General features: G+C 43.6%; 1 long non-coding RNA gene across 4 annotated transcripts in view; it reads right to left on the bottom strand.

Moving 5' to 3' along the window:
* The window catches only part of LOC115292342, a 370178-nt gene extending 359880 nt beyond the window's left edge, over positions 1 to 10298 (bottom strand). Inside the window, exons 1-2 of one of the 4 annotated variants that reach the window (XR_003908941.1) lie at positions 10203 to 10298; positions 7390 to 7470 (exon numbers count right to left, since the gene is read on the bottom strand). This is a non-coding gene — a long non-coding RNA (uncharacterized LOC115292342). The remainder of the gene's footprint in view (positions 1 to 7389; positions 7471 to 10202) is intronic. The other 3 variants (XR_003908942.1, XR_003908939.1, XR_003908940.1) reach the window with 3 other exon arrangements.
* Positions 10299 to 12989: the final 2691 nt, after the last annotated feature.

The following is a 12989-nucleotide window of genomic DNA, read 5'->3' as shown; positions in this document are numbered from 1 at the left end:
AAAGAAAGAAAGAAACTTTCTGACTCCCAAGCCTGGTCAAGGCACCTAATAATTCACAAGGACATGTCATTCTCTCTCCAGTGTAGACACAAAGAACAGAATGTAAACTAACAGAATCCTGGATCTTTAGACATTTCTGATCTAAACCAAGGCCAAGTTACCCGGTGCAGCTTGAGTTCAGCTGGCCCAGCCATCCCCATGCAAGGTAAGGTGGAGGGCCAAGGACCAGATCAGGGGGACTTTCTCTATTCCCCTCTCTGATTCCCCCAAGGCCCCACCCCTTCCCTCGTTCTCTCATTGGTCGACCACCTGCAAGCACCCTGACCCGCCCTTGTTCCTCTTGTCCTAAAAGACTCCCCCGTTACCCAGCTCCAGGGAAACCCATGGGCAAAATGAGGCAAACTGGGACCCTTTTTCCTATTTTCCTCTTCTTTCCGTGGCTGTCCCACATCCCACTTAACTCACTATGTTTCTCTCCAGTGTTTGCTATGGAGCCAGAAATCCAAGCTCTATCAGTTACTAACTGACTTTAAGGATGTCTCATAATCATCCTAAGCCTTGGCTTCTCATTTATAAAGAGGAGATGAATCTAAGCAGGAAAAAAAAAATGTGCTTTAAGGCAGGCCTTTCAAATCTCACCGAAAGTATCATTAATCCAGGTATTTCAGATATAATATCATGACCAGTTAGGATGAAGGAGAGTGACTTTCTCTATGATCCTAAAATCATACTCCCTAGGAGACTACCTGATCCCACCTTTACATTAGCCCTGAATCATAGCTCTTAAAGAGGTAGATGTAATAAAAGCTCGGTGAGGGCAAGAATTTTTATTTGGTTTACGGAGATCTACTAAGGAACTGACACAGTTGGTGCTCAGTCAATACTTGTTGAATGAATGAGTGAATAGAGAAATTGCTATAAATGACCAAACTTACAATTCCACCCACTGGGGAAGTAATCAGCCTAGTGGTTTAAAAAAGCAGTGATTTAGGGATGGGATGGATTTAAGTTCCACTTCTGGCTCTGCATCTTACTATGTGAGCCTGAGCAGGAGCTAAACTTCCCTAGACCTGAGTTTCCTCATCTGGAAAGGAAAATAATAGCAGCATCTACTTTCTTAGGGATGTTTGAAGGATTAAATGACATAATACATGGGAAACATTTAACACAGAGCCTGACATGCAGACTGATTGCCAGGAGCAAGAAAATCTAAGAGTATTGGCAGAGGATGGTCATGTGAGTCAGAGATCTTTCAGTTCATGCGATTCGTTGTGTTCTCTTCATAAGTGTCAGCAATTCATTCATTCACTCAGCAAATTTCTGTGTGTGTGCCAGACGTTGACTTAGAACAAATCAAAGAACCCTACCACCAGAGAGCTTACCTCTGGCAGGCACAAATATATAAGCAACAGATAAATAAATAAAATATAAGGTATGTTGGAAGGTGACTAAGGCCTTGGAAAATTAAAAGTTGAGCAAGATGAGTGTGATCAGTAGTGTAGAGATAGTGAGCAGAATATAGTATTTAAATAGAAGGATTCGTGGGTTTTTTTTTTTTTTTGAAAGACAGTGAGGAAGCAGAGAGAGAGAGAGAGAGAGAGAGAATCCCAAGCAGGCTCCATGCTCAGCACTCAGCAGAGCCCAATGCAGGCTCCATCCCAAGACCCCAGGATCATGATCCGAGCCAAAATCAAGAGTAGGATGCTGAACCAACCAAGCCACCCAGGCGCCCCTAGAATGATTCGTGAGAAGATAAGATTTGAGCAAAGACTCGAAGGAGCTGAGAGAATGGGTCGTGTAGGTATCTGGAAGAAGAGCACGAGAGGCAAAGAGAAGAGCCACTGCAAAGGCCCTGTGGAGGGAAATGACAGGTGCATTTATGGGTCTGAAAAGAGATCAGGGCTGCAGTACAGTGGGCAGAGGTGGGTGCAAATGATCTATAAGATGGGAAGTCATTGTAAGGACTTCAATACTTATTTTAAGCAGAGCAGGCAAAATAGAAGGGGTTTGAATAAAGGTTTCACTTGACAAGGCTTGAAAGGGCTGTTCTGGCTGTGCGATCGAGGACACATTGCAGGAAACCAAGTGCACCAACAGGGACACAGGTTAAACCACTAAAAAAATGTGATGTAGACAAGAGGTAATGGTGACCTGGACCCGGGCAGCAGGAACCTGGGAAATGACCAGAAACAGCTAGATTCCAGATCTATCTTAAGGGGACTACAATGGGTAGAAGTCAGAGGTTAGCCACAGTAAAGGTGTGCTCCCCTCCTATTTCAGGCTGCCATCCTGTCCAATCAATAAAAATAAACAGGAATAATTTCACAAGATTATAGTGGGTGGGCTTTGCCCTGTTCAAAGAAGCACTACTTCCACAGCTGTTTTTTTTTTTTAATGTTTATTTATTTTTGAGACAGAGAGAGATGAAGTGCAAACAAGGGAGGGGCAGAGAGAGAGGGAGACACAGAATCGGAAGCAGGCTCCAGGCTCTGAGCTGTCAGCACAGAACCCAATGTGGGGCTCAAAGCCACGAAACACAGGATCATGACCTGAGCCAACATCGGATGCCCAACCGACTGAGCCACCCAAGGCGCCCCTTTCACTGCTGATTTTTACTCACAGTTAGCAATTTATAAAACTTGGCCTGTGTGCTAACATCACAGAAAGATAGCCATTATGGGCTGCCTCATAAAGGTATATACTACCCTCAAAGAATGTGTATTCTTGTGAACTTGGTTCAAGTCAAGTCTCCTGTTCCAACCACTAGTTTCTAGGTGATATAAAGGATACTTCTGCTACTTCTGTTAAACATTACTTGTGAACAGCAAAATACAAATGCGTAAAACTCTAAGACAAATGATCCATTTCTTTAACAGGTAAAATGCAAGGGGAAACCAGAGGAAAGAGGACTGCCTCCTTTAGACTGAAAATGTGTTAAGAGCTTTATCTTCCAGCGGCACCTGGGTAGCTCAGTTGGTTAAGCATCCAACTCTTCATTTCAGCTCAGGTCATGATCTCTCAGTTTGTAAGTTCAAGCCCTACATGGGGCTCCATGCTGACAGTGCAGAGGCTGCTTTGGATTCTGTCTCTGCCCCTTCCCTGCTCAGGCCCTCTTTCTCTCTCCAAATAAATAAGTAAACTTAAAAAGAAAAAATAAGGGGGGCGCCGGGGTGGCTCAGCAGGTTGAGCACCCGACTTTGGCGCAGGTCATGATCTTGCTCACGGGTTCGAGCCTCGCATCAGACTCTGTGCTGACAGCTCAGAGCCTGGAAACTGCCTCAGATTCTGTCTCCCTCTTTCTCTGCCCCTCCCCTGCTTCTGCTTGGTCTCTCTCTCTCTCAAAATAAATAAACATAAAAAGAAAAAAGAGAGAGAGGGAAAAAAGGCTTTATCTTCTAAATGTGTTGACCTTATTTGGATCCTGTTGATTTTTTTTTTTTAACAAATCCATATTTTTAAAACTTTATCAGATATTTGGGGAAATTTTAACACCAATTCAATATTTGATAATATTAACACATTCTTGTTAATGCTTTAAGGTATGAAAATGGATCATGGTTTATGTTTTTAAAAGACAAAGAGCATCTTTGTCTTTTAGAGTAGGAATTGACAAAAATTTTGCATAAAGGGTCAGTTAGTGTATTTAAGCTTGTGAACCATACAGTCCGTCACAACTACCCCACTCCACCATCACAGCACAAAAGTGACCATCCACAAGAGGTGAACAAGTAGGCATCGCCGTGATTCGGGAAGAAAACCTTTTCCTCCACCCTCTGAGATTCACTTGTTGGAGGCTTGTGAAGTAAACAGATTGAAAAGCAGACCGGGAAAGACAGATTTTTATTCATGTACATACGCATGCGTTTACATACGTACAAGGTGGTTAGAATTTGGGACTTATGTATCACCCTAAGGGGAGAGGAGGGGGCAAAGGACACTTATGGGAAATGAAATGACATTTAGGAAAGATAAATGGGCCCTTGGGAAAATAGATGACAGACATGATAGCTTTGTGACAATGTCTGTTTAGATGTGGTTCCAACTTCTTTGTGATAAGAGCCAATCTTTCATAGTCCTGAAATTCCTGGGGAGGCTATTTATGACAGTTGAGTTCTTTTGGGAGACTCTGCTCTTAGGCAGATAAGGAAGCTGATGGAAGAAAAGCCTATTCTTAAATTACGTCAACTCAAAATAATCTTTATGCCACATGGCATATTCTGGACCCCTTCACTGTGTTCCAATTACGCTTTATTTGTAAAACAGGGGTGCCTGGGTGGCTCACTTGGTTAAGCATCCAACTTGGGCTCAGGTCATGATCTCAGGTCTTTGTGAGTTCAAGCCCCCATGTCAGGCTCTGTGTTGACAGTTCAGAGCCTGGAGCCTGCTTCAGACTCTGTTTCTCCCTCTCTCTCTGCCCCTCCTTAAGTAAGTATTACTTGTTATGTAAGTAATAAACGTTTAAAAATAATAATAGTATTAAATAAACAAACTTTATTTGTAAAACAGACATGGGCTATCTTCGCTACCGCTAAGTTAGAGACACGTATTGGAATATTTTATAATTGAAATAATATGATGTATGAAATCTGTCTGGAAATAATCAAACAGGAGTAGGGGAAGTGAATGGGCATTTAGGTAAAACAAGATTGCCCATCAATGGATACCTAACTACTCATGAATACATGGAGGGTTATTATACTTCCCTATATATTTTAAAATATGTTTGCTATTTCCCATCATAAAATTTTAAAAAAGGAGCAAAACAAAAAGCAAACAAAATGAAACACAATAATACTTAAGATTTTGAATTAATCGCAATTATTGAACACGATATAGTCTAAGAACTGTGCTAACCACTTTATATGTACTGAGTTCCTTCTCACAACAACCTTAGGAAGTGGGTACCATTATTACCCCCATTTTACAGATGAGGAGCAGGAGATACAAAAAAGGTTAAATAAATCGCCAAAGTCACAGAGCTCATAAAAGATCCGAAGCAGTATCTGACCCAGGCAGACTGGCTCCGGAGCCCATCCTCTGAAAGTTCTATACAAGTTGCTTATTAAGTATAAGACACTTATGGATTTGTAGAATTTGCTCTCTGTCCTCTGCTAACAATGACTCTTTTCTAGTTAATATGCTGCTCCAGCAACGTCTAGTCTGGGAGGATTACCTCCTGGCTCTCTGCATTCTACATTATTATTCATTCATCTTTCTGAACTGCAATGTGATAACTAAGCTTAGTTATTAAAATAATTTAAATCCTTTTGTATCTGAAGGCATTTTTTATCAACCTTTTCCCCCTTGCTTTCGTCCAAAGGACAACAATGAAAAAAATCTTCTTGAGGAGAAAAAAAGGCCCAGTGGCTTGTATAAAACATGAGCATCTGAGTCCCGTTAATGTCAAGTATACAATTTTAACCAGGCAGGCACAGACTCAGGTCAGGAGCCCGTGTTTCCAACCATCGCTGTGTACAAAGGATTTCACATCAGCAGTATTAGCATAATCTTTAAATAGACATCAAAAAACAAAACCCAGGCTACAAGGAACCTTGAGAGGCCATCTAACCCCCCTCGCTGCTAGAAGGGGTGGGCCTGAGCCAGCGAAGGGAAGCCACCTTTCATCTCCTAACAAGGAATTTCAGAAGCTTCTTTGTTAATGTTTCTATGCTTCAAACCGCTTATTCTCTGGAAAATTCCTGTATGGTGTTTTTTACCTTGACAAAGCTTTTCTCCATTTTATAATAACAGATCTCAAGAATGACACTATAATAACGGTCATAATAAATAAATACAGATGTAAAATATAAGAATAATGATAAAATCCAAAAGCGGCTGAATTTTCTAGATGTTGCGACAAAGCTTGTGGAGCATTCCTTAATAAGGGATGCTCGTCTCTTAAAGACTAGCCGCTTTTTGGTTTTTTTTGTCTTTAATTTTTTTTATGTCTTTATTTTTATTTTGAGAGACAGACAGAGTGAGCGGGGGAGGGGCAGAGAGAGAGAGGGAGACACAGAATCGGAAGACAGGCTCCAGGCTCTGAGCTGTCAGCACAGAGCCCCACGCAGGGCTCAAACCCACGAGCCGTGAGTTCATGACCTGAGTCGAAGCCGGACACTTAACCAACTGAGTCACCCAGGCACCCCTTGGACTTTAAACATTTTAATTTAGTCTACCAACATCTGCAAAAACCAAACATGTCCTATCCTTGTTCTTTTCCAAATAAACCAAAGGGGATGCTCAATAAACGTTGCATTGGCCCTTCTCTCAATTCAAAACTAGATCCAAAAGGGTTGTCTCCACCCCTTTCTATATGATTTCCCCTAGTCGGGAGTTTCAACCCTTGCTCTTTGAGCAAGTAGTATATTCTCAAGATTAAGAAACTGCTCTTTGGGGGGCGCCTGGGTGGCTCAGTTGATTAAGCATCCAACTTCAGCTCACGGCATGATCTCACGGTTTGTGGGTTCGAGCCCCGTGTCGGGCTCTGTGCTGACAGCTCAGAGCCTGGAGCCTGTCCAGATTCTGTGTCTCCCTCTCTCTCTGACCCTCCCCTGCTCATGCTCATGCTCACACTTGCGTGCTCTCTCAAAAATAAATTTAAAAAACTTTAAAAAATTTTAAATAATAATAAAATAAAATAAAGAAGCTGCTCTTTGCGGTCAGAAAATATTCTTGAGCCCCTGCTTTACCACTCTTTGTGTGAACTTTGCACCTGCTTTTTAACTTCATTGAATTTCAAATTCCGTGTCCATAAACTGAGGACAACAATATTACCAAAACTGCATCGTCGTTACAAGGATTAAATGAGAAGGCACTAAAAAAGGCTCCTGAAACAAGGCCTGGCATAGAAGCATTAGCAGGTGTACAGAAATCCAGCTTTCTAGGGTTATACTGCAAAATGTCTGGATACTTTCCTGATGCACAAAGATTCGCTGGCTAAACATTTCAGAGAATGCGCTTCCTTGAAGAGTTAAAGCTGGAGTTGTCAAAATACTGCTCATTGGCCAAATCTGCCCCCTCTCCGTCAAATCCTGCCACCCCCACTCTTTTTACGCATTGTCTGTGGCTGCCTTTGAACTATAACAGGAAAGCTGAGAGGTTGTAACTGAGACCATATGACCCACAAAGCCAGAAATACTTGCCATCCAGCCCTTTACAGAATAAACTGGCTGAACCCTGAGTTAAAGGCATCTTTGTTCAAGACAACACATTTAGTCTCTTAGAGTTCAAGATGCCATTGCTCGTAAGCAATCCTAAAGAAGCTACCAAGATAACCACGATCCTTTCTTTTTGATCCCAAACATCAAAGTTGAGTCTCAAGTAACTAAAAAGAGGAGAAACCTGACAGTTTTCATTAATCACAGCTATGCGGTCCATCCGCATACTTACCCTTAATGGGCAACCTTACTTTAGGAACAACTCTTTTGGTTTTCTAGGACGATGGCTGCATGGCTCTTCCTCACCACCTTCCTAAAACAGAGAAAGTTTCAGTCACTGTTGGCACTAAACTGTTTGTGTTGGTGGATGTGTTTGTGTGTGTACATGTATGTGTGACACCTGTGTGTCCCGTACACGTTGCTGTATTCTGGGAATACATTTTTTTTTGGGTGGGGGTGGGGGAGATCAAATTTTTATTCCAAGTAGTGATAAGACTTCTTTTTCCATGAAGCTTATGTTCTAACAGATGTTTTTATGTTTTTTATTTATTGTTGAGAGACAGAGAGAAACAGTGTGAGCAGGGGAGGGTCAGAGAAAGAGGGAGATACAGAATCTGAAGCAGGCTCCAGGCTCTCAGAGCCTGGTGCAGGGCTCGAACCCATGAACCATGAGATCATGACCTGAGCCGAAGCTGGACGCTTAACCGACTGAGCCACCCAGGTGCCCCTCTAGCAGATTTTTTAAAAGCCCAGAAAATATATCATGAACAGGAGATCATTTCTGATAGTGACAAGAGTGACACCACCACCACAACAAGGCTCTGGGATGAAGAGGGATTAGTAAGGAAGAGGAGGGCTACTTTAGACTGGGTGGCTAGGGAGGACCTCTCCCAAGAAGAGGCATTTGTGCTGAAACCTGAGTAACAAGAGGAAGCCAATATGCACAAAATTTTTAAAAAAGTTCTAGGACAAGGGAAGACCAAGCACAAAGGCAGAAATGAGCTTTGTGTGGCATGAATGTGAGTAGTAGGAGGTGAGACTGGAAACGGAGGTCATGGCCAGATCACGTAGAGACTCACACGCCTTGGTAAGGTGTTTAAATTGCACCCTATATCAAATGGGAAGCCATGGGAAGCTTTTCAGCAGAGAAATGACATGATCTGATCTAGATCATAAGAAGACCAATTTCACTCTGACCAGAGTGAACGGTGTTTGAAAAGCATTGGAGAGAAGCAGAGGCCAAAAAGTTGGCCCTTGTACTTGAATCGGGGGGAGGTGACAGCAGTGGTAGAAGTGAAAAGCAGTGATGACTCAGGGTATTTTGGGGGGATATAGTCAGTTGGAATTGCTGAAGGACTGCATATGGGAATGCAAATGGGGTGGAGTGAAGGCTGAACCTTACTAGTCTTACGGTCTGAACAACCAGGTGATTGGTAGAGCAGTTTTCTGTGGTTCACTCATTTGTTTACTCAGCAAATGTTTATTGAGGACCTACTTAGTGCCAGATACTATTCTAAAGTCACCAGGAACTCCGATGATAAAATAAGCAGCAAAAATTCCTACTCTAGTGAAATTTATATTCTGGGAGGGGACAGAGTACAGAGGATTAAGGCAGAAGCAAAGAATCTGGAGAGGAAGATGGATGAAATCATTTACAAGATCCTGCGGATTCTGTCTCCTAAATATTCCTTATAGTAGTTCAAGTTGAAATGGATGACGGCTGCATTAAAATTACATTTACCTTGTTAAATTAATTAAATGAAAAGGATTTAGACTGAGGTGACTCCAGTATCATAACAGCTGATGTAAAACCAAAATCTAAGCCTATTTATGCCTTAAGGTTATTAAATAGAAACCTAAGGACAGCCAATCACAAACAGGCAACTAGAATTTAAAATATAGCCCATCAATCATTTCCTTGCTCTGTTTCTGCCTCTCTACAAAATCTCTCCCTGAGCTCTTGATGATAGAATGCTCCTAACCATTTCTGGGTTGGTACTGGACAATTAGAATCAGTAAATTTTCAGATAAACTGAACATTTTTAGCATTTACCTTGTTAAATTAATTAAATGAAAAGGAGTAGTAGTAAGGAGTAGACTTGAGAGACACTGGTGGAGGGAAATCTTCCCAATGCACAGAGCTGCAAACAACGCAACTGGACATCCACTTTGTACAAAAGAAGCCCAAGAAGTGAAAATATACAAAGATTCTTAGAGAGTAGACAAAAGTCTGGACTTTAGTCAGGAGTCTGGAAAGAATAAGATAGAAAGATAAGAGATAATATCTGAGGCAGAGTCCGGCAGGTGGACATACAGATGCTTAGCTGAAGAAGAATGAAGATTTTTATATCACATATTTAAAACCACCAGAAAGCATCCACCACTATAGAGGAACTGAACAACCAAGCAGACAAAAGGACTCTGCCAACTAACATCAGCCTTGTCATTGGCCACTTATGAATTTGCATGAAACACGAATGAATCAGTCACAGTGGCCCAAATGGAGGCTAGGTGTGGGTCCAACAATGGACTCCCATTTACCAAGATGAATCTAGCTACTGCTGCCTCCATTTACTATGTAAATTTAGCTAGGCATCGCCCCCTTATCCAAGGGGATGCACTCCAAGACCCCAGAGGATGCCTGAAATCAAGAATAGTATCAACTCTATATGTACTTTTTTAAGTTTATTTAGTTTGAGAGAGAGAGAGAATGCCTTCGAGGAAACAAGCAGAGAGAAAGGGAGAAAGAATTCCAAGCAGGCTCCACGCTGAGAGCACAGAGCCTGATGGGGGCTTGAACCCACCACCCTGGGATCATGACCTGAGCCAAAATCAAGAGTGGGAGGCTTAATCCACTGGGCCACCCAGGCGCCCGCCAACTCTCTACATACTGTTTTTTCCTGTACATACAAACCTATGATAGAGCTTAATTTATAAATTAGGTGCAGTGAGAGATGAAGAAGAAGAAAGAACAATACAACAACATACTAGAATAAAAGGTGTGCGAATGTGCTCTTTGAAAACACCTCCCTGCTCTGTACTCACCCTTCTCCCTGTGATGAAGGAACACACAAAACGCCTACGTGACAACGTCGGAAGGCAAACGCAGTGGGCGGGCCTTGTGACGTAATATTGGGCTCCTAGGCACCCTCCACCCTCGGAAGTTCAGCAGCTTCCAGAAGAGGCTGAGGGCAGGAAAGCCAATCTGCGGGTACAGGGGAACTAGCAGACTGCTGCCTCTGAGAGCCCAACGCAGCTCAGGAAGAAATCTGTTTCATCCTCGTAGGTGTAGATACCTATTTCAGGTGTGGGAGTGCCTTTGCTGCCCAGAGCGTCAGCCAGCACCACTATCTGCGGGCATATGGGATACCCGAACCGCACGCCCGGAACCAGTTCCAAACAACTCAGCATCTGAGTGGTGCTTCGCAAACTCGGGTGCTTCCCCCCAAGAAACCTGGGAGCTGCCCCTTACGCGGAGGGTAAGGAAAAAACTGAAGAAATATACCGGCCACTCCGGATTGGTTGGTGGCAGCTGTAACACGCAGGGGAATTTTACGTGGCTTGTTTCCATTGGATCGCTGCACGATCATTACATCCGCTCCCAGAATCTTTAAAGTAGGCAGAGGCCTTAATGAGGTTCAGCCGTGTGACTGCCCAGATAGTCTACACAACCACCTTGCTCCCACAAGGCTCCGTCCTTGAAACTGGCTCGCCTGTAGAAACAGAGGGAGGGGGTCGGGAGCTTCTAAATTGCCTGGATCTAGCCGGAGCGTCAACTGGCGTTTGTGTCCTCTGGATGACCTACCCCTCCTGACCTGCCTTTACAATCTTCTATGCCCCCATCCTGGCTCTTCTGCAAATTCTCCTCAGGAGTGAGCAAGGAGTGTCACTGGGGTGGAGGTGACTCCTTATCAGCTCCCTGGCTAAATCGGAGGCAGATACCACAACAACAAAGGCACAGGCAAGAGAAAACACAAATCAAGACAATGATTCCTGGGGCGCCTGGGTGGCTCAGTCAGTTGGGCAGCCAACTTCAGCTTAGGTCACGATCTCTCCGTTCGTGGGTTTGGGCCCTGTGTCCGGGTCTGTGCTGACCGTTTGCTCAGAGCCTGGAGCCTGCTTCTGATTCTGTGTCTCCCTCCCTCTCAGAACATCCCCCGCTCATGCTCTGTGTGTGTGTCTCTCTCTCTCAAAAATAAATAAATAAATAAATAAATAAATAAATAAATAAATAAATAAATAAACGTTAAAAAAAAAAGAATGACTCCTAAAGTAACGAATGACTTTTTCCACCAAGAAAGCCATGATCCACACCACCAGTTTATTAACCAACCTAGGAAGCGTGTCAGATTTTTTCAGCACATTCACCTGTGTCCTCAGGTGACTCTGCTTAATGTATTAGCGGAGTGATCCCATAGGAACACAGCATTCTGTTAGATAACGGCGTAGGTGCCTCCCTGGGAGGCGGTAATAACGTTCAAGGCCATCCTATTTGGGAGAATAGTTTTTCTCTTAGAGACATTTCAGTGTTCAAGAGGGACAGGCTTTGTTGGCATCATTTAAGGCTTCTTAGGTGAATTCAGTAAGGCTTTTTATGTGAGCGATAACGTCCTTGGGCCAATGGTGGGAACAAAGACAATGGCCAAATGATTGTACAGGAGGAAAACAGAGTGTCCATCAGGCCTAGAGGAGAGTGAGGTTGGTGGCTCTAGGACTTTGGCCTGGTTGTAAACCGTGCGTGTTGCCTGAGGGAGACAGCCTGTCAGGCTTGAGGAGATGGACTGGGGTGGGCTAGGCCAGACCAGAACCTCTACCTTCTCCCCTTTTAAAATGGCTCGTGCTTCTTCCAGGTACAGTACATTTCAAAGGCCCAGCCTGCAGCAGGACAACTAGATCCCAGGGGAGATTGCATAGTTCCTTCTCACCCAGGGGTGCATAGTAATTATTCATCCATCCAGTGGGAAATTCCATTACAATTCAGTAGCGAACACCTTTCCCAGGCATCATGGAGCTTGGTATTCTCAGTAGCATAGCAGGTAAATTCACGGTGACAGCTCGGGAGGCAGGGGGCTGTTTCCCACAATTCCCATACCTATACGGTACTAGAGGTGTCAGCAGGGTCCCCAGTCTGGCATATGGAGCAACAAGTGCTATTGGTTGATCATTCAAATGTATTAACACATGGAATAGTATCTTAGTCTACCCAGACAAGATAGTTTCACATTTTAGTAATTTAATCTATTCCTTGCAGGTTATAGGAAAGGTGGAACCTCCATTCAGTGCCATGCCCTTTTGCCCAGGTTTGCACATCATGACATATGACATATGACCCCGATCACTGTTTATTTGGTGAAGGTACCTCCATGGTATTCAGTTTCTCTAATGCCCTAATGGTGGGAATGTGGTTTGTGCAGTGACAGAGAAAAGCTCAGGTTAGGCCAGACACAGTGTCTACACAAACCAAGGCATACACGTGGAGGGAGGGGGCCAACATAATCAACTTGCCAATCCCTCATTGGTTGGGAACTCCAGTGAATGGCCCCAGAGTCCTTTGGCGGTTGCCTTGGGCATTGTTTAGAACACACAAGACACATGGTTACTACATTAGCCAAGTCACTATATTTCAAGGGCAGTTTGGCATCCTTGGCAATAGGCCATCTCATCTGGATGGGGAGTAAGGTGGCATCTACTGAAGGGTCAGTAGTCCTAGGGCTTGTACAGAGTGATGGCATCAATTTCATGATTGCCAGGAGGGGTCAGTGCCTTAGGAGCTGGGATGCAGAAGACCGTGAGGAATGTCTCAGGTTCATGCAGGTGAACCCAAATGTCTTT

This window comes from Suricata suricatta, chromosome 5 (assembly GCF_006229205.1).
Source record: "Suricata suricatta isolate VVHF042 chromosome 5, meerkat_22Aug2017_6uvM2_HiC, whole genome shotgun sequence".
NCBI lineage: Eukaryota > Metazoa > Chordata > Mammalia > Carnivora > Herpestidae > Suricata > Suricata suricatta.
This window is presented reverse-complemented; position numbering and strand designations above follow the sequence as displayed.